Raw genomic sequence first — 22,670 nt, forward strand, 5'->3', positions numbered from 1 at the left:
GTGTTCTGCCTTCGACTGACCAAAACTAGCAATAAGATGGGTTTTAGTTCAAACGACTAGACTAGGATCTGCTGGCAGGGATTGGATGTGGTATGGGGTGCCTGTATTTATGCATTTATTTAGAAAAGGAAAACCAAATGCCGTTCCCCTTCGAACAATAGTAATATAAATTTTAATTGTATCCATGACCCTTGGCCAAAATATAATTCAAGGCAAAAGGCAAAAAGTTGGTGACGAAGCCAACAACACGCGGTGTTCCCAAGCGGTCCCCCATCTAAGTACTAACCGCGCCCGACGCTGCTTAATTTCGGTGATCGGACGAGAACCGATGTATTCAGCGTAGTATCCCAGTGGACCAAAAAGCGATAGTAAAACGGAACTATCATAAAATGTCCGGAAACGCACTTAGAAATGATAAAAATCCGGGAGCGATGAGTGAAGTCTCGCAAAATGCTCGCAGACGGACTTAGAAAAGAGCATTTACCGGACAAAAACCGAGTGACGATAAAGTCTCGCAAAACTATCACAAACGGACTTAAAAACGGGTGAAAAATGGACAAAAAAAAGAGAAACATAACGGAAAAAATAGCTAGGTACGGGTGAAGTCTCACAAAATGCTCGCAGACGGACTCAGAAAAGAGCATTTACCGGACGAAAACCGTGCGACGACCAAAGTCTCGCAAAACTATCACAAACGGACTTAAAAACGGGCACAATACGCAAGAAACGCCGGATCACGTAATAGAACATGAACGAACATGTCAAACTGCGGCCCGGCACAACGCCGCCGTTTTTTCGTTTTGTGTTATTTTGTGATTAAAAACCGCAGCAGAAGGACGTAAACGGGGAGTTAAATCATAAAAATAGTGAAAAAAAGGAAAAATCGGTAAGTAAATTATTATTTATTTAATAGTATAGTATAGTGCACAAAATTTGAGTTTGGGAGCAGTATAAGACCCCAAAAAGACAACAATCTACACATTCTGTGTATACATATATTTTTTTCTAGCCATCTTCTTGTGCATCAGGCCACCTGCGTCAACGAATATAACAATTTTCGCTGGAACTGACTTTGCGCACCATTTTTTTTATACACAGGGGAGTACTAATATTAATAAAAAATGCCATTTAAGCGTAAAAGCAGGAAATATATATGCGAATCGAAGGATATCAATAAAAGTACATCGAACATTAATATTATTGACAAAAAAATGGACCTTATGCTTAATAAACTCGACGGAATAAATAACCTGGACAAAAAAATGGACACCATGATTAATAAACTGGACCGAAACACAGCGGAAATGGTGGCTCTTCGTTCCGAAATTGGCTCCATTAAGGCGAAGGTTTGTGGTGAGATCCGCAAACCCAAAGTAGTTCTGCCTTGCCAACCGCTCACAACCATAGAAGAATTGGATCATTTCGAGCATAACTTGCAGGAAGAAAGTTTCTTCAAAAATGTGGTAAGTGTTTTGCGTGAAACTCACGAGCTAAAAATATATTCAAAAATAATTCTGTACAGATCGCAGAGTTAATGATGTCGGGCGAGAAAGCATTCGACAAATGGATTCGGAGTTCTTGGCGTTCAATTGTGTCCGACGAGGTCGCACGACAGTGCTCTTGGCGGGGCACAGAGGAGAAAAAGTGCATTAGGGGCTTGCGGGTTACTCTAGCCATCCGTAGTAAGTATTATTTTCAAATTAATATGTATATTGTAATATAATAAACATGATTATTTGTTTACAGCGGGATTTAAGGAAAGATTTTCGTTAGAAGACGCCGATTTCGACCGAATCACGCAAAAATTTTTCCAGTACGCCCAGGACAGAGTGTCGAAGGAGAAAAAACAAATTAAATTTAATTCACTAATATAATTTTTTAATCTATTTATGTACCACCAAAATTAAAAATTAAAATTAATTAAAATAAAATTAAAAATTAAAATTAATTAAAATAAAATTAAAAATTATAAAAAACAAAAAAAAATTTTGCGTCCCTTTTCATATTACTTTCGGCTCGCAAAAGATATCATAAAGGGCTCGCAAACGATATTGCAAAAGGCTCGCAAAAGATATCATAAACGGCTCGCAAAAGTCTCGCAAAAAATATCATAAGCGGCTCGCAAAAGTCTCGCAAAAGATATCATAAAAGGCTCGCAAAAGATCCGTTTTTGAGCTACCGAAAATTAAACTTTCACTGCCACAAACTGAGCGACTAGTGATTCATTTTCTTATCGTTTTCGGATCTCAATTCGATAGTTTTACACGGCTGAGTTTCGCTTAGCTCTCGTTTGCGATATCTTTTACGAAGTTTTGGTCCACTGGCATGGTCGTTGGCGAAAGCCTGGGAGCTGAACGTTGGTTTCCTTTGTGTTCTGCTTTCGACTGACCAAAACTAACAATAGGATGTGTTTTTAGGTCAAACGACTAGACTAGGATCTGCTGGCAGGGATTGGATGTGGTATGGGGTGCCTGTATTTATGCATTTATTTAGAAAGAGAAAATCGGACGAGAACCGATGTATTCAGCGTAGTATGGTCGTTGGCGAAAGCCTGGGAGCTGAACGTTGGTTTCCTTTGTGTTCTGCCTTCTACTGACCAAAACTAACAATAAGATGGGTTTTAGTTCAAACGACTAGACTAGGATCTGCTGGCAGGGATTGGATGTGGTATGGGGTGCCTGTATTTATGCATTTATTTAGAAAAGGAAAACCAAATGCCGTTCCCCTTCGAACAATAGTAATATACATTTTAATTGTATCCATGTCCCTTGGGCAAAATATAATTCAAGGAAAATAAAAACGAAAAAAGAAAAATAAAAAAAGAAACGAAAATACGGCAAAAGGCAAAAAGTTGGTGACGAAGCCAACAACGCGCGGTGTTCCCAAGCGGTCCCCCATCTAAGTACTAACCGCGCCCGACGCTGCTTAATTTCGGTGATCGGACGAGAACCGATGTATTCAGCGTAGTATGGTCGTTGGCGAAAGCCTAGGAGCTGAACGTTGGTTTCCTTTGTGTTCTGCCTTCGACTGACCAAAACTAACAATAGGATGGGTTTTTAGTTCAAACGACTAGACTAGGATCTGCTGGCAGGGATTGGATGTGGTATGGAGTGCCTGTATTTATGCATTTATTTAGAAAAGGAAAACCAAATGCCGTTCCCCTTTGAACAATAGTAATACAAATTTTAATTGTATCCATGACCCTTGGGCAAAATATAATTCAAGGAAAATAAAAACGAAAAAAGAAAAATTAAAATCGAAACGAAAATACGGCAAAAGGCAAAAAGTTGGTGACGAAGCCAACAACACGCGGTGTTCCCAAGCGGTCCCCCATCTAAGTACTAACCGCGCCCGACGCTGCTTAATTTCGGTGATCGGACGAGAACCGATGTATTCAGCGTAGTATGGTCGTTGGCGAAAGCCTGGGAGCTGAACGTTGGTTTTCCTTTGTGTTCTGCTTTCGACTGACCAAAACTAACAATAGCATGTGTTTTTAGTTCAAACGACTAGACTAGGATCTGCTGGCAGGGATTGGATGTGGTATGGGGTGCCTGTATTTATGCATTTATTTAGAAAGAGAAAATCGGACGAGAACCGATGTATTCAGCGTAGTATGGTCGTTGGCGAAAGCCTGGGAGCTGAACGTTGATTTTCCTTTGTGTTCTGCTTTCGACTGACCAAAACTAACAATAGCATGTGTTTTTAGTTCAAACGACTAGACTAGGATCTGCTGGCAGGGATTGGATGTGGTATGGGGTGCCTGTATTTATGCATTTATTTAGAAAAGGAAAACCAAATGCCGTTCCCCTATGAACAATAGTAATACAAATTTTAATTGTATCCATGACCCTTGGGCAAAATATAATTCAAGGAAAATAAAAACGAAAAAAGAAAAATTAAAAACGAAACGAAATTACGGCAAAAGTCAAAAAGTTGGTGACGAAGCCAACAACACGCGGTGTTCCCAAGCGGTCCCCCATCTACGTACTAACCGCGCCCGACGCTGCTTAATTTCGGTGATCGGACGAGAACCGATGTATTCAGCGTAGTATCCCAGTGGACCAAAAAGCGATAGTAAAACGGAACTATCATAAAATGTCCGGAAACGCACTTAGAAATGATAAAAATCCGGGAGCGATGAGTGAAGTCTCGCAAAATGCTCGCAGACGGACTTAGAAAAGAGCATTTAGCGGACAAAAACCGAGTGACGATAAAGTCTCGCAAAACTATCACAAACGGACTTAAAAACGGGTGAAAAATGGACAGAAAAGTGAAACATAACGGAAAAAATAGCTAGGTACGGGTGAAGTCTCACAAAATGCTCGCAGACGGACTCAGAAAAGAGCATTTACCGGACGAAAACCGTGCGACGACCAAAGTCTCGCAAAACTATCACAAACGGACTTAAAAACGGGCACAATACGCAAGAAACGCCGGATCACGTAATAGAACATGAACGAACATGTCAAACTGCGGCCCGGCACAACGCCGCCGTTTTTTCGTTTTGTGTTATTTTGTGATTAAAAACCGCAGCAGAAGGACGTAAACGGGGAGTTAAATCATAAAAATAGTGAAAAAAAGGAAAAATCGGTAAGTAAATTATTATTTATTTAATAGTATAGTATAGTGCACAAAATTTGAGTTTGGGAGCAGTATAACACCCCAAAGAGACAACAATCTACACATTCTGTGTATATATTTTTTTCTAGCCATCTTCTTGTGCATCAGGCCACCTGCGTCAACGAATATAACAATTTTCGCTGGAACTGACTTTGCGCACCATTTTTTTTATACACAGGGGAGTACTAATATTAATAAAAAATGCCATTTAAGCGTAAAAGCAGGAAATATATATGCGAATCGAAGCATATCAATAAAAGTACATCGAACATTAATATTATTGACAAAAAAATGAACCTTATGCTTAATAAACTCGACGGAATAAATAACCTGGACAAAAAAATGGACATCATGATTAATAAACTGGACCGAAACACAGCGGAAATGGTGGCTCTTCGTTCCGAAATTGGCTCCATTAAGGCGAAGGTTTGTGGTGAGATCCGCAAACCCAAAGTAGTTCTGCCTTGCCAACCGCTCACAACCATAGAAGAATTGGATCATTTCGAGCATAACTTGCAGGAAGAAAGTTTCTTCAAAAATGTGGTAAGTGTTTTGCGTGAAACTCACGAGCTAAAAATATATTCAAAAATAATTCTGTACAGATCGCAGAGTTAATGATGTCGGGCGAGAAAGCATTCGACAAATGGATTCGGAGTTCTTGGCGTTCAATTGTGTCCGACGAGGTCGCACGACAGTGCTCTTGGCGGGGCACAGAGGAGAAAAAGTGCATTAGGGGCTTGCGGGTTACTCTAGCCATCCGTAGTAAGTATTATTTTCAAATTAATATGTATATTGTAATATAATAAACATGATTATTTGTTTACAGCGGGATTTAAGGAAAGATTTTCGTTAGAAGACGCCGATTTCGAAAGAATCACGCAAAAATTTTTCCAGTACGCCCCGGACAGAGTGTCGAAGGAGAAAAAAAAATTAAATTTAATTCACTAATATAATTTTTTAATCTATTTATGTACCACCAAAATTAAAAATTAAAATTAATTAAAAGAAAATTAAAAATTATAAAAAACAAAAAAAAATTTTGCGTCCCTTTTCATATTACTTTCGGCTCGCAAAAGATATCATAAAGGGCTCGCAAACGATATTGCAAAAGGCTCGCAAAAGATATCATAAACGGCTCGCAAAAGTCTCGCAAAAAATATCATAAGCGGCTCGCAAAAGTCTCGCAAAAGATATCATAAAAGGCTCGCAAAAGATCAGTTTTTGAGCTACCGAAAATTAAACTTTCACTGCCACAAACTGAGCGACTAGTGATTCATTTTCTTATCGTTTTCGGATCTCAATTCGATAGTTTTACACGGCTGAGTTTCGCTTAGCTCTCGTTTGCGATATCTTTTACGAAGTTTTGGTCCACTGGCATGGTCGTTGGCGAAAGCCTGGGAGCTGAACGTTGGTTTCCTTTGTGTTCTGCTTTCGACTGACCAAAACTAACAATAGGATGTGTTTTTAGTTCAAACGACTAGACTAGGATCTGCTGGCAGGGATTGGATGTGGTATGGGGTGCCTGTATTTATGCATTTATTTAGAAAGAGAAAATCGGACGAGAACCGATGTATTCAGCGTAGTATGGTCGTTGGCGAAAGCCTGGGAGCTGAACGTTGGTTTCCTTTGTGTTCTGCCTTCGACTGACCAAAACTAACAATAGGATGGGTTTTTAGTTCAAACGACTAGACTAGGATCTGCTGGCAGGGATTGGATGTGGTATGGAGTGCCTGTATTTATGCATTTATTTAGAAAGAGAAAACCAAATGCCGTTCCCTTTCGAACAATAGTAATATAAATTTTAATAGTATCCATGTCCCTTTGCCAAAATATAATTCAAGGAAAATAAAAACGAAAAAAGAAAAGTGAAAAACGAAACGAAAATACGGCAAAAGGCAAAAAGTTGGTGACGAACCCAACAACACGCGGTGTTCCCAAGCGGTCCCCCATCTAAGTACTAACCGCGCCCGACGCTGCTTAATTTCGGTGATCGGACGAGAACCGATGTATTCAGCGTAGTATGGTCGCTGGCGAAAGCCTGGGAGCTGAACGTTGGTTTTCCTTTGTGTTCTGCTTTCGACTGACCAAAACTAACAATAGCATGTGTTTTTAGTTCAAACGACTAGACTAGGATCTGCTGGCAGGGATTGGATGTGGTATGGGGTGCCTGTATTTATGCATTTATTTAGAAAAAGAAAACCAAATGCCGTTCCCCTTCGAACAATAGTAATATAAATTTTAATTGCATCCATGACCCTTGGCCAAAATATAATTCAAGGCAAAAGGCAAAAAGTTGGTGACGAAGCCAACAACACGCGGTGTTCCCAAGCGGTCCCCCATCTAAGTACTAACCGCGCCCGACGCTGCTTAATTTCGGTGATCGGACGAGAACCGATGTATTCAGCGTAGTATCCCAGTGGACCAAAAAGCGATAGTAAAACGGAACTATCATAAAATGTCCGGAAACGCACTTAGAAATGATAAAAATCCGGGAGCGATGAGTGAAGTCTCGCAAAATGCTCGCAGACGGACTTAGAAAAGAGCATTTAGCGGACAAAAACCGAGTGACGATAAAGTCTCGCAAAACTATCACAAACGGACTTAAAAACGGGTGAAAAATGGACAGAAAAGTGAAACATAACGGAAAAAATAGCTAGGTACGGGTGAAGTCTCACAAAATGCTCGCAGACGGACTCAGAAAAGAGCATTTACCGGACGAAAACCGTGCGACGACCAAAGTCTCGCAAAACTATCACAAACGGACTTAAAAACGGGCACAATACGCAAGAAACGCCGGATCACGTAATAGAACATGAACGAACATGTCAAACTGCGGCCCGGCACAACGCCGCCGTTTTTTCGTTTTGTGTTATTTTGTGATTAAAAACCGCAGCAGAAGGACGTAAACGGGGAGTTAAATCATAAAAATAGTGAAAACGAGGGGGAACGTTGTGAGTTGCTGCGGACACCGCAACTCTACAGTTATACCCGATACTAAGTCAGTATGGCTTTCCTCCGGCAGACGCCGCTAATATTAAACGACACGACAAAGAGTGCGTGCGAGAGAGACAGAAAATCAGTCTGAGCGTGACGTCGGGCGCTGCGTAGCCACTGCAAATTGATTTGTTCCTTTTGGCTATAAAAATGATCTGATCTGATCCAGATTCAGCAATCTAATAGATATGGTCATTATCTATGATTCTGCGTTTTTAGTTTTCTCGAATCTGCAATATTGTGGATGCAACAGATTTTCGTCTTTTGCGTGGGCGGAAGGGGGTGGGGCGAAATTTTGAGATACACGTTTTATAGTGGATCTAAGAGAAGTGCGGATTCCAAATTTCGTTACTCTAGCGTTAATAGTCTTTGAGATTTGTGAATATCCCCAGATTTGCATCCTTTGCGGGGGCGGAAGGGGGTGTGGCGAAATTTTGAAACAAACTCGTCTCGGTCTGATATATTAGGAGTGTGGATACCAAATTTGGTTGCTCTAGCTTTTATAGTCTCTGAGATCTAGGCGCTAATGTTTTACTCTAAGCAAAGCCGCCTATGCTACCTGTGTGTTAGAGAGAGACAGGGCGAGAAAAAATGAAATTGTTTTCTTGATGCTGGCTATAATAGTAATACGATCCAATTCAGATTCTGCAGTCTAAAAGATATGGTCATTCTCTACGATTCTGCGTTTTTTGTTTTCTCGTATCTTTAAAATTGTGGATGCCACAGATTTTCGCCCTTTGTGGGGGCGGAAGTGGGCGGGGCAAAGTTTTGAAATATTTTTGTAGCAGTGACATATCACAGAAGTCTGGATCCAAAACATCGTTGCTCTAGCTCTTATAGTCTTTGAGCATTAGGCGCTGAAGGGGACGGACAGACGGACGGACGGACAGACGGACAGACAGACATGGCTCAATCGACTCGGCTATTGATGCTGATCAAGAATATATATACTTTATGGGGTCGGAAACGATTCCTTCTGGACGTTACACACATCCACTTTTACCACAAATCTAATATACCCCAATACTCATTTTGAGTATCGGGTATAAAAATGAAAAACGAAACGAAAATACGGCAAAAGGCAAAAAGTTGGTGACGAAGCCAACAACACGCGGTGTTCCCAAGCGGTCCCCCATCTAAGTACTAACCGCGCCCGACGCTGCTTAATTTCGGTGATCGGACGAGAACCGATGTATTCAGCGTAGTATCCCAGTGGACCAAAAAGCGATAGTAAAACGGAACTATCATAAAATGTCCGGAAACGCACTTAGAAATGATAAAAATCCGGGAGCGATGAGTGAAGTCTCGCAAAATGCTCGCAGACGGACTTAGAAAAGAGCATTTAGCGGACAAAAACCGAGTGACGATAAAGTCTCGCAAAACTATCACAAACGGACTTAAAAACGAGTGAAAAATGGACAGAAAAGTGAAACATAACGGAAAAAATAGCTAGGTACGGGTTAAGTCTCACAAAATGCTCGCAGACGGACTCAGAAAAGAGCATTTACCGGACGAAAACCGTGCGACGACCAAAGTCTCGCAAAACTATCACAAACGGACTTAAAAACGGGCACAATACGCAAGAAACGCCGGATCACGTAATAGAACATGAACGAACATGTCAAACTGCGGCCCGGCACAACGCCGCCGTTTTTTCGTTTTGTGTTATTTTGTGATTAAAAACCGCAGCAGAAGGACGTAAACGGGGAGTTAAATCATAAAAATAGTGAAAAAAAGGAAAAATCGGTAAGTAAATTATTATTTATTTAATAGTATAGTATAGTGCACAAAATTTGAGTTTGGGAGCAGTATAAGACCCCAAAAAGACAACAATCTACACATTCTGTGTATATATTTTTTTCTAGCCATCTTCTTGTGCATCAGGCCACCTGCGTCAACGAATATAACAATTTTCGCTGGAACTGACTTTGCGCACTATTTTTTTTATACACAGGGGAGTACTAATATTAATAAAAAATGCCATTTAAGCGTAAAAGCAGGAAATATATATGCGAATCGAAGCATATCAATAAAAGTACATCGAACATTAACATTATTGACAAAAAAATGAACCTTATGCTTAATAAACTCGACGGAATAAATAACCTGGACAAAAAAATGGACATCATGATTAATAAACTGGACCGAAACACAGCGGAAATGGTGGCTCTTCGTTCCGAAATTGGCTCCATTAAGGCGAAGGTTTGTGGTGAGATCCGCAAACCCAAAGTAGTTCTGCCTTGCCAACCGCTCACAACCATAGAAGAATTGGATCATTTCGAGCATAACTTGCAGGAAGAAAGTTTCTTCAAAAATGTGGTAAGTGTTTTGCGTGAAACTCACGAGCTAAAAATATATTCAAAAATAATTCTGTACAGATCGCAGAGTTAATGATGTCGGGCGAGAAAGCATTCGACAAATGGATTCGGAGTTCTTGGCGTTCAATTGTGTCCGACGAGGTCGCACGACAGTGCTCTTGGCGGGGCACAGAGGAGAAAAAGTGCATTAGGGGCTTGCGGGTTACTCTAGCCATCCGTAGTAAGTATTATTTTCAAATTAATATGTATATTGTAATATAATAAACATGATTATTTGTTTACAGCGGGATTTAAGGAAAGATTTTCGTTAGAAGACGCCGATTTCGAAAGAATCACGCAAAAATTTTTCCAGTACGCCCCGGACAGAGTGTCGAAGGAGAAAAAAAAATTAAATTTAATTCACTAATATAATTTTTTAATCTATTTATGTACCACCAAAATTAAAAATTAAAATTAATTAAAATAAAACTAAAAATTATAAAAAGCAAAAAAAAAATTGTGCGTCCCTTTTCATATTACTTTCGGCTCGCAAAAGATATCATAAAGGGCTCGCAAACGATATTGCAAAAGGCTCGCAAAAGATATCATAAACGGCTCGCAAAAGTCTCGCAAAATATATCATAAGCGGCTCGCAAAAGATATCATAAAAGGCTCGCAAAAGATCCGTTTTTGAGCTACCGAAAATTAAACTTTCACTGCCACAAACTGATCGACTAGTGATTCATTTTCTTATCGTTTTCGGATCTCAATTCGATAGTTTTACACGGCTGAGTTTCGCTTAGCTCTCGTTTGCGATATCTTTTACGAAGTTTTGGTCCACTGGCATGGTCGTTGGCGAAAGTCTGGGAGCTGAACGTTGGTTTCCTTTGTGTTCTGCCTTCGACTGACCAAAACTAACAATAGGATGTGTTTTTAGTTCAAACGACTAGACTAGGATCTGCTGGCAGGGATTGGATGTGATATGTGGTGCCTGTATTTATGCATTTATTTAGAAAAAGAAAACCAAATGCCGTTCCCCTTCGAACAATAGTAATATAAATTTAAATTATCCATGTCCCTTGGCCAAAAAAAAATTCAAGGAAAATAAAAACGAAAAAAGAAAAATTAAAAACGAAACGAAAATACGGCAAAAGGCAAAAAGTTGGTGACGAAGCCAACAACACGCGGTGTTCCCAAGCGGTCCCCCATCTACGTACTAACCGCGCCCGACGCTGCTTAATTTCGGTGATCGGACGAGAACCGATGTATTCAGCGTAGTATCCCAGTGGACCAAAAAGCGATAGTAAAACGGAACTATCATAAAATGTCCGGAAACGCACTTAGAAATGATAAAAATCCGGGAGCGATGAGTGAAGTCTCGCAAAATGCTCGCAGACGGACTTAGAAAAGAGCATTTACCGGACAAAAACCGAGTGACGATAATATCTCGCAAAACTATCACAAACGGACTTAAAAACGGGTGAAAAATGGACAGAAAAGTGAAACATAACGGAAAAAATAGCTAGGTACGGGTGAAGTCTCACAAAATGCTCGCAGACGGACTCAGAAAAGAGCATTTACCGGACGAAAACCGTGCGACGACCAAAGTCTCGCAAAACTATCACAAACGGACTTAAAAACGGGCACAATACGCAAGAAACGCCGGATCACGTAATAGAACATGAACGAACATGTCAAACTGCGGCCCGGCACAACGCCGCCGTTTTTTCGTTTTGTGTTATTTTGTGATTAAAAACCGCAGCAGAAGGACGTAAACGGGGAGTTAAATCATAAAAATAGTGAAAAAAAGGAAAAATCGGTAAGTAAATTATTATTTATTTAATAGTATAGTATAGTGCACAAAATTTGAGTTTGGGAGCAGTATAAGACCCCAAAAAGACAACAATCTACACATTCTGTGTATATATTTTTTTTCTAGCCATCTTCTTGTGCATCAGGCCACCTGCGTCAACGAATATAACAATTTTCACTGGAACTGGGGAGTACTAATATTAATAAAAAATGCCATTTAAGCGTAAAAGCAGGAAATATATATGCGAATCGAAGCATATCAATAAAAGTACATCGAACATTAATATTATTGACAAAAAAATGGACCTTATGCTTAATAAACTCGACGGAATAAATAACCTGGACAAAAAAATGGACATCATGATTAATAAACTGGACCGAAACACAGCGGAAATGGTGGCTCTTCGTTCCGAAATTGGCTCCATTAAGGCGAAGGTTTGTGGTGAGATCCGCAAACCCAAAGTAGTTCTGCCTTGCCAACCGCTCACAACCATAGAAGAATTGGATCATTTCGAGCATAACTTGCAGGAAGAAAGTTTCTTCAAAAATGTGGTAAGTGTTTTGCGTGAAACTCACGAGCTAAAAATATATTCAAAAATAATTCTGTACAGATCGCAGAGTTAATGATGTCGGGCGAGAAAGCATTCGACAAATGGATTCGGAGTTCTTGGCGTTCAATTGTGTCCGACGAGGTCGCACGACAGTGCTCTTGGCGGGGCACAGAGGAGAAAAAGTGCATTAGGGGCTTGCGGGTTACTCTAGCCATCCGTAGTAAGTATTATTTTCAAATTAATATGTATATTGTAATATAATAAACATGATTATTTGTTTACAGCGGGATTTAAGGAAAGATTTTCGTTAGAAGACGCCGATTTCGACCGAATCACGCAAAAATTTTTCCAGTACGCCCAGGACAGAGTGTCGAAGGAGAAAAAACAAATTAAATTTAATTCACTAATATAATTTTTTAATCTATTTATGTACCACCAAAATTAAAAATTAAAATTAATTAAAATAAAATTAAAAATTATAAAAAGCAAAAAAAAAATTGTGCGTCCCTTTTCATATTACTTTCGGCTCGCAAAAGATATCATAAAGGGCTCGCAAACGATATTGCAAAAGGCTCGCAAACGATATTGCAAAAGGCTCGCAAAAGATATCATAAACGGCTCGCAAAAGTCTCGCAAAATATATCATAAGCGGCTCGCAAAAGTCTCGCAAAAGATATCATAAAAGGCTCGCAAAAGATCCGTTTTTGAGCTACCGAAAATTAAACTTTCACTGCCACAAACTGAGCGACTAGTGATTCATTTTCTTATCGTTTTCGGATCTCAATTCGATAGTTTTACACGGCTGAGTTTCGCTTAGCTCTCGTTTGCGATATCTTTTACGAAGTTTTGGTCCACTGGCATGGTCGTTGGCGAAAGTCTGGGAGCTGAACGTTGGTTTCCTTTGTGTTCTGCCTTCGACTGACCAAAACTAACAATAGGATGTGTTTTTAGTTCAAACGACTAGACTAGGATCTGCTGGCAGGGATTGGATGTGATATGTGGTGCCTGTATTTATGCATTTATTTAGAAAAAGAAAACCAAATGCCGTTCCCCTTCGAACAATAGTAATTGTTAGGTTGTTTTAGTATTATAACCCTACATTTGTATTTACCTTGCTGCTAGCTTATAATTATTAGTGTTAATCTACAATTGTATTTACTATTAACGTTGTACGAAATAAGTATCGATATGAATAATCATCCGATAGTTCTAGTTCTGCGAACTAGAACTATGCGAGAACTATGCGGAGAACTAGAGATCGGAGCTGGGTTCAGGGCACTTTTGGCTGATCGACAAGACGGAGAGGTTGGAGAAAATAAAGCGAAACAATAATCTTAAAAAGTATAAAACATCCGTGGATTTTCTGCGCCAATAACTTCAGAAGTGGGATCGTAGCGGCATAGCGTCATATCTCCGACGACATATCTCCGCCCAGCACATTTTGCCGGCGGAATTATGTCGCTTTTTTTCTGGCGGACTTATGTCGTTTGAAAGCGTCATATCTCCGCTCGGAGATATGACGTTTTGAAACGACATATCTCCGCCGTGTTACAAACGACATATCTCCGCGCGGAGATATGACGTTTTGAAACGACATATCTCCGCCGTGTCACAAACGACATATCTCCGCGCGGAGCTATGACGCTTAGAAGCGACATATCTCCGCGCAGCGATTTTGAGCAAATTATGCCGATACACCATCAAAAAATACAAAAAAAAACAAAAAAAAGAAAACAAAAGGAACAAATAAATTTGCAGTGGCTACACAGCGCCCAACGACATGTTCTGACTGATTTTCTGTCCCTCTCGCACATACTGTTTATCTTTAGCTGGTTACCTAACTGTAAATGCACCGTAAAAAATATTGTCTTAATTGAGCAAATATAGCTACTGCATAATTTATGAACAGCGTTTTTATTAGGAAGTTAATTTCATTAAACAAAAATTGTTAAAGAATGCCGTGTTGTATTTAATGTAATATAAACGTATTATTTAATATGTAATATGTAGATAATTTATTGTTTTTAAACATGTGCATAGAATATAATGTTATAGAATATTTTTTTCTGTGCAATAGGCAAAGCGTGCGAGGCGCGCGCCAAAAATATGCCGCATTATTCTGCTGCATTCATTCCGATTCGGTTGCTCAGACAGTAAGAATGGACTACGAAAATATTAAATTTGAATTCAGAGAAGGAAGCCGAGCGGGCTGCTCGTTACTGTTGTTTTCATTATTCGAGCAACAAATTTATGTAAAAAACAAACAATTAAAGCTAGGCGAAACCACATATGTGTGCCGAGTTAAATTCTGTAAAGCCAGAGTTTATTTAAGTTCAGACAAATCTAGAGTTTACTCAAATCCTGAATATGTTGTGCATAGCCATGGCCCTCAGAGTGATGAAATGAAAAAAATCAGTGCTCTTAGTGAAATAAAACTGAAGTGCGAAAATAATAGCAATTTCGACACCAAAAAAGTATTCAATGATGTTCTTGCTGAGTAAGTTAATATATTAATTGAAATTTTAATAATACATACTGCCTTGCTACATATGTTTGTACAGTGGCTCACAGCTTAAATGAACCAAAGCACGTTAAAAATTTAAAATTTTCATAACTTCTAAACCATCAAACTTACCAATGAAAATCAAATGACAAACAAAACGAACTTCTTATATTTTTTAACATTTTTCTAAGACGTTTTAAATAATAAATAACAAAAATACTGCCTTTTTCCACCCCACAGCTTATTTTGTTCAAAGAGAAGGTGTTTTCTAGTGCGCATTTTGTTTTTTTCCTTTTTGCGGGGTAACGGAGAAGAATATCGAACTCTTTTTTTTGGTTGGTAAGATAAGTAAAATCTTAACAGAATTGTATTAAAATTTTTGTTATAGGACTGCTCAATTGATTTTTACAGGGGTTTGAAGTTTGAAAAGTGCTCTGGTTCATTTAAGCTGTGAGGCACTATATGTACATATATACTTCAGCGGTCGGCACGCACACATTACATTGCGTTTGTGTGCGTTGACAGAAGTCAAACTAAAACAAAAAGTATTATTGTGTTGCTGCCGACCACTGTTACAAACGCGTTGTGCCGGGTCGCAGTTTGACATGATCGTTCATGTTCTATTACGTGATCCGGTGTTTCTTGCTTCAAGTCCGTTTGCGAGACTTTGGTCGTCGCTCGGTTTTTGACCGGTAAATGCTAGTTTCGAAGTCCGTCTGCGAGCATTGGCCGTGCCGTCCCCTGATGTACATACATATGTACATATGTAGGTGTACATGTATGTATGTGCATGCGAGCAGACAAGAAATGCACACAGACTGATGTATTATTTTTCTATTCAATTAATTAGGAAAACAAGAGGTGAAGCGGAGATTGAAATAAATTATGACTCTGTCAAACGCACTTTGCAAAGAAAAAGACAGCCTTTCTTGCCAAAGTCTCCATCTTCTGCAGAGAATGTTCTGGAAGCTTTTCAAGACGAAAATATTATGAACCGTTTTGGAATAACCAAGGGAAATACTGCAAATCAGTTCTATAAAAAAGTGTACGCATCGAGCTCGTTTGCTTATTGCATATTTTCATCAGACAAGGTAATCACCTTGATGCAAGCCAACATTCCGGAGCATAATAGGCATTATTTAATTGATGCTACATTTAAAGTGTGCCCTTTTGGAGATTTTAAGCAACTTTTAATAATTTATATTAAATATTTGCAGAAGGTAAATTTCTTCTTATGCTACACTTTATTTACTAACTCTAATCAAAAATTTTTTTTAATTAGATAACCCCTTTTGTTTTTGTTTTGATGACTCGCAAAACGGAGCTGTGTTATCAGCACTTATTCACATTTATAGACTCGAACATTTGCTGCCTTAAAGGAGCATCCTTTATAACAGATTACGAAAAGGCAATGCGTAACGCGTTAAAAGGTCTGCATCCCAACATGAATTGTTACGCCTGTTGGTTTCATTTTACTCAAGCATGCAAGAAAAATGCCAAGCAATCGAGTGGTTTTGAAAATACGCTGAAATGCAATAAGAAAGCTTACATGCTATTTATGAAATTTTTGCACTTGCCGCTTTTACCAGAAAGCAAAATTGTCGAAGCATTTAACCTTCTAAAAGGCGATGCAATAAACTTGAATAAGAAGCTGTTTTCTCCATTTTTAAAATATTTTAATAGACAGTGGCTTAAAAAGGTATATTTTATTTATTGTTTAATAATTGAGTTGTATTTTACTTATTAATTTTTAACCCTAATTTTATAGGAGGGACCAAAAGCATATCCGTGTTTAAGAGGTCAACTAGAACCACGAGCTCAGTAGAAGCTTATAATTTGAATTTGGGAAATAAAATTCGAGCAAATGGGCACTTTTTTAAATTTGTTCAATGTCTTATTGATGCAGAATATGAAAAAAGTCGCGAGTTTGCTTTACTCTTTCAAAATGGTGGTAATGGAAATCAGACACAGAAGAAGAAATTACGTGTAAGTTGAATAAATTTTAAGTTCGTTCAAAATAATATGTTAGCTTAATTATTTTTGTTCTCAGGATCGCTCAAAAAAAATAATGGACGCAATGGATCTTTTTGAAAGAGGTGAAATTGATATACAGGGATTTCTGACATGCACTGTTTCCTTAGCTGACCGCTTTTCAAAGCAGGACTTCTTTGAAGGTGTGGACAATGAAAGCAATTTAACTGGAATGTCTTCTGATATGAAATCTTCCACATCGTCACTTTCATCGAATGCTTCTCATTCAAGTCAGTCATCTGATAAGTCATTGGTTCAAATAAATCCATGCAATGTGTGCCTATGTAACCCAAAGTCTGTGTTGTTGCGCCCGTGCAATCACGTAAACATTTGTGGTACATGTTGGGATCAAATTGTGGCCCACAACCAAGCAAAAAACGACTTGGAAGAAAATGAAAATATAAAGCCAAAATGTCCAAGTTGCAACCAAGAAGTCGAAGAGGCCATACGCAATGTTTTTATTTATAATTAACTTGTGTAAGTTAAGAACGAAAAAATTTAAGAAAACTGCTATTATGATTTCTGTGTATTTGGACTATTGCACATTTTTTAATTTCAATAAAATTATGTTATAAAAGGAAATGCTGTCAAAAAAATATAAGTGTATTTTACATGCGAAATTAGTTAATTATTTTCTGGCGGACTTAAGTCGTTTCGAAACGACATATCTCCGCCGTGTCACAAACGACATATCTCCGCGCGGAGATATGACGTTTTGAAACGACATATCTCCGCCGTTCCACAAACGACATATCTCCGCGCGGAGTTATGACGTTTTGAGACGACATATCTCCGCGCGGAGGTATGTCGCTTTAAAACGACATAATTTCGCGCGGAGATATGTCGTTTGTGGATCGGCGGAGATATGTCGTCGGAGATATGTCGCTACCCCATCGTAGCCCTTTAAAGAATCTGCCTACATAAGTATTTGTCTACTGGCATCCCCGACAACGAGTATTTTCCACATTTTATAAATGGCTGAGGAAACCATGGCAAACATTGACAAAGAAAAAATTGTAGAGTGGTTGCTGGAGAAGGAGATCATTTTTCCAGCCAGCGCAAGACTAAGGCAACTTCGCAAGCTTGCCATAAGTGGTGGAATGGACGAAGTTTCTGAAAGTCTGGTGAATAAATCGGATATTGAATCGGAGGAGAAAGTGTCTGAAAATGAGCAGATCGACGATATGAAAGAAGAAGAATTACTTGACGCCGCAATAAGGGTTGCTGAGAAAAAGAAGAAACTGGCTGCCTTAATGGTAATGGACAACCATGTGACCGATGACATCCGAATGGTCAAGCAACTTATTGCCCCTTTTTCTGCCAGTGAAAATGATGAAGCCTCTGAATGGGTCTTGAATTTTGAACGGATTTGTGGAGGCGTGAACGAAAGCAGCAATTTTAAGCTTCGTTGTGTGCGCATGTTGATGAAGGCGGGAACAGAGGCGGACTTGTTCATGCGTGTCGACAAATCAAAGACTTACGACGAGTTTAAAGGAAACTTCCTAAAAACTTTTGGCCGCAGCAATTCAACTGCCGACGTGGTACTCCTGTTGAAGGAAACCTTTTTCAACCCGGAGAAAAACTCCGTAATGGGATATATTCTTCGCATGGAAGAAATTGCTATGCGTGCCGACATCGAAGAGAAATTGACAGTGCAGTTCATCATTGATGGTTTTCGTGATCGATCTTCCAGTATCGCCTTATTGTATTCAGCGTCGACCATCGGAAAACTTAAGGAGCTAGCTCGACAATACGAGGCTTTGAGGAAGAGTACCCAGACGAATTTTAGGCGCACTGGGATGACCGCTTCCGGAAATGACCGGAGCCAGGTGCGCTGCTATAATTGTTCAGCACATGGCCATTATGCTTCATCGTGTCCCGCACCTAAGCGGGAGAAGGGATCGTGTTTCCAGTGTGGATCCATGCAGCACCAGGTGAAGGATTGCCAACAGAAGCCTATGTCAGCCCTGCGATCCGTGGGTACAGCCAGCAACCCGCTGATGGACGACAGAGAGGAGAACAATATTTTTGTTCCTATTGTTAATCAGGTAGGGGTATATTTTTACACTGATATAAAACGCAGGTATCAAATTAAATTTCTTTCTGGCATTTTGGACACCGGTAGCGCTATTAATTTGATGCAGCGCTCGGCGATACCTTATGAAAATTTTGATGGTGTACTAAGACCGACAGAGTATTTTGGAGTTAACGGTTCGAGAATAAGCATTTTTGGAAAAATAATTGTCAATTTAGTTTTTCATAACATTGAAAAAGAACTTATATTTTTCGTTGTACCAAACAACTATATTTCGTATAATGTCCTTCTGGGGCGCAGTTTCCTTGAAAATTATGGAATAAAATTAATTTTTGAAAATGAAATTGAAAATAGAGTATTAGTGAACAGTGACTTAGATGAAAATAGAGTATTAGTGAACAGTGACTTAGATGAAAATAGAGTATTAGTGAACAGTGACTTAGATGAAAATAGAGTATTAGTGAACAGTGACTTAGATGAAAATAGAGTATTAGTGAACAGTGACTTAGATGAAAATAGAGTATTAGTGAACATTGAGAGTGACCAAATTGAAAATGTAGTATTGACAAATAGAGACAGTGAGATGATGTTATCAGATATCAATAATAATGGATTATTGAAGGATGAAAATTATGAGAATAAGATTAGTGTCCAATTGAATTGTAATAACATTGACCTTTTATTGAAAGATAACGAGCAAAAGCATATGTCAAGTGAATCATTAGAAAGAACCAACTTAGATATACCGTATATATATAGTATTGAAATAACAAAAGAAGAGGACAGCTATAATATCGACCCAAAGCGAACTGATAAAGAACGTAGTAAATTCATGGAATTGATAAAACTTAACTATTCAGACTTAACTAACATTCCAGCAATTCAACATAACTACGAAATGATTCTCAAACTTAAATCAGAAGAACCTGTACGCACTGTTCCGAGAAGACTTTCATATCAGGAGAAGAAAGAAGTAGATACCCAAATAGATGAACTATTGAAAAAGGCTTCATAAGAGAAAGTAAATCGCCTTACAGCTCTGCAATAGTATTAGTTAAGAAAAAATCAGGGGAAAAAAGAATGTGTGTAGATTACAAACAGCTTAATAAGATTTGCATTCGTGATGGATATCCATTGCCACTAATAGACGACTGCTTAGAGAGATTAGAAGGGAACACAATTTTTACACTTTTAGATTTGAAACACAGTTATCACCAAGTAAAAGTAGCAGAAAGTTCGGTGCAGTATACAGCATTTGTCATACCTAGCGGACAATATGAATACACAAGAATGCCTTTTGGGCTTATGAATGCACCAGCAGTATTTATGAGATTTATTAATTTCATTTTACAACCATTAATTCGCGAAGGTAATGTAGTAGTTTATATGGACGATATCGCTATAGGTTCCAAGTCGTTGAACGAACATCTTATAACAGTAGGTAGAGTTTTAAGAATTCTCGCAGAATATCGACTAGAAATTAAGGTTAGTAAATGTCAATTTGGTTATGAAAGTATTGAGTTCTTGGGATATACCCTTTCTGGTAAGGGAATAAGCCCAAACTGTGAACACACAGCAACCATTAAGCATCTGCCATTGCCAAAAGATCGCCATGAAATGCAAAAGGTTTTGGGATTATTCTCTTATTTTAGGCGTTTCATCCTTGCTTACTCAAGAATAGCAAAACCATTACAAGAACTTACAAAACCTGGAACTAAGTTTGAGCTTCAAGACAAATGCATACAAATTTTTGAATCTCTTCGAGAAAAACTGATTTCGTCACCAGTATTAGCTCTGTATAATCCAAATCGAGAAACAGAATTGCATTGTGATGCAAGTAGTGAAGGCTTTGGTGGAATTTTGTTGCAGAAACAAGATGACAATAAGTTTCACCCAACAGCATATTTTTCACAGAGAGCGACAAAACTAGAGGCAAGATACGAAAGTTTCAAGCTGGAAACGTTAGCTGTGATCTATTCATTGAGGAAATTTCGAATTTATTTAGAAGGGATTCCGTTTAGAATTATAACAGATTGTAACTCAGTAGTTTTATGTTTAGGAAAGGGACGTCTTCATTCAAATATCGCCAGATGGGCCATAGAGCTAGCAAATTATAATTACACTTTAAAACATCGTAGTGGAAAATATATGTCCCATGTGGACACCTTAAGTACACCTTAAGGACACCTTCAGCGCTTAATCAAGATTTTGAATATGAACCAATAGTGACAATTCATGAAAGTGATAACAAAGACCGAATAGTTTCCGTGATTGAGTGCGACGACATTAATCTTCAGCTTCAGATAACACAAAACAGGGACAACCATATAGGAAAATTAAAAGAACAATTGGAGCATGGACCTGTTAAGAAATTTTCATTGAGCGATGGAATTGTTTATAAAATAGGTGAGAACGACGTTGAGCTGTTTTATGTTCCAGCTGAAATGGAAACGCAAATAATCAGAAGAGTTCACGAAAACTTATGTCACTTAGGAACTGAGAAATGTATGAAAGAAATCTTAAGACATTATTGGTTCCCGAATATGAGATCTAAAATCGATTTGTTTATAGGAAATTGTTAAAATTGTATCATGTTTTCAGTCCCCACACATGCGAACAATCGAACACTTCACAATATTCCTAAGCGACCAATCCCATTCGACACTTTACACGTAGACCATTTTGGACCACTTCCCGCTGTTATATCAAAGAAGAAGCATGTATTAGTTATCATTGACGCCTTTACGAAATTTGTAAAATTGTTTTCTGTAAATACGACAAGCACTAAAGAAGTCAACACATGTTTTTCAAAGTATTTTCAATTTTATAGTCGTCCACGTAGAATTATTAGCGATAGAGGAACGTGTTTTACATCATTAGAATTTAGTAAATTTTTGTTAGAAAATAATATAGAACACGTGAAAGTGGCAACTGCTTCACCCCAAGCGAATGGTCAGGTAGAACGGGTTAACAGAACTATGAAAGCTATGCTCGCCAAAATAACTGAGCCAATAAATCACGAAGATTGGAGCAAACTTTTAATAAAGGCTGAATATGCAATTAATAACTCAGTCCATTCGACCACGAAAGAATTGCCTTCAGTGTTGTTATTCGGAGTCCAACAGAGGGGTTGTAATATTGACGCGTTAACAGAATACTTAGATGATAAACAAGACCGAACTCAAAGCGATTTAGAATCAGTACGTAAGAAATCTTTGGATAAAATCGAGCATTGTCAGCAGAAGAGTGAAGAGTATTTTGAAAGGAATCACAAAAATCATATTGAGTTCTTGGAAGGCGATTTCGTTGTAATGAGAAACATTGACACCACAATAGGTACAAATAAAAAATTTGTTCCGAAGTACAGGGGTCCGTACATCATCAAAAAGGTATTGCCGAACGACAGATATGTGTTAAATGACATTGAAAACTGCCAAATAAGCCAAATCCCGTATGAGGGCATTATAGAGGCATGCCGATTAAGGAAATGGGCAGATTGGCGTAATCAGTGTGAAAGTGACCCCTACTTAAATAGTTAACAAAATATATATATACACATATAATTAAAATTACTCTTAATTACATATTTACGATCGAGGGCGATCTGATTGTCAGGATGGCCGAGCTGTTAGGTTGTTTTAGTATTATAACCCTACATTTGTATTTACCTTGCTGCTAGCTTATAATTATTAGTGTTAATCTACAATTGTATTTACTATTAACGTTGTACGAAATATCGTAAGTATCTGAATAAGTATCGATATGAATAATCATCCGATAGTTCTAGTTCTGCGAACTAGAACTATGCGAGAACTATGCGGAGAACT

The 22,670-nt window shown here is 38.5% G+C and overlaps 2 non-coding genes and 6 pseudogenes across 2 annotated transcripts; all 8 read right to left on the reverse strand.

Annotated features, from left to right (window-relative positions):
- Positions 1-237: 237 nt before the first annotated feature.
- LOC113566554 lies at positions 238-356 on the reverse strand (annotated as a pseudogene).
- Positions 357-2,861: 2,505 nt separating this feature from the next.
- LOC6603895 lies at positions 2,862-2,980 on the reverse strand. Its single transcript, XR_048236.2, has one exon. It is a non-coding gene; the product is annotated as a 5S ribosomal RNA (ribosomal RNA).
- A 317-nt stretch (positions 2,981-3,297) lies between these two features.
- LOC6604478 lies at positions 3,298-3,416 on the reverse strand. Its single transcript, XR_048281.1, has one exon. It is a non-coding gene; the product is annotated as a 5S ribosomal RNA (ribosomal RNA).
- Positions 3,417-3,943: 527 nt separating this feature from the next.
- Positions 3,944-4,062, reverse strand: LOC6604477 (annotated as a pseudogene).
- A 2,471-nt stretch (positions 4,063-6,533) lies between these two features.
- Positions 6,534-6,652, reverse strand: LOC113566553 (annotated as a pseudogene).
- Positions 6,653-6,923: 271 nt separating this feature from the next.
- LOC6604407 lies at positions 6,924-7,042 on the reverse strand (annotated as a pseudogene).
- A 1,671-nt stretch (positions 7,043-8,713) lies between these two features.
- Positions 8,714-8,832, reverse strand: LOC6603889 (annotated as a pseudogene).
- A 2,251-nt stretch (positions 8,833-11,083) lies between these two features.
- LOC6603595 lies at positions 11,084-11,202 on the reverse strand (annotated as a pseudogene).
- Positions 11,203-22,670: the final 11,468 nt, after the last annotated feature.

This window comes from Drosophila persimilis, unplaced genomic scaffold (assembly GCF_003286085.1).
Source record: "Drosophila persimilis strain 14011-0111.01,24,50 unplaced genomic scaffold, DperRS2 tig00000766-arrow-arrow-pilon, whole genome shotgun sequence".
In the NCBI taxonomy this organism is placed as follows: domain Eukaryota; kingdom Metazoa; phylum Arthropoda; class Insecta; order Diptera; family Drosophilidae; genus Drosophila; species Drosophila persimilis.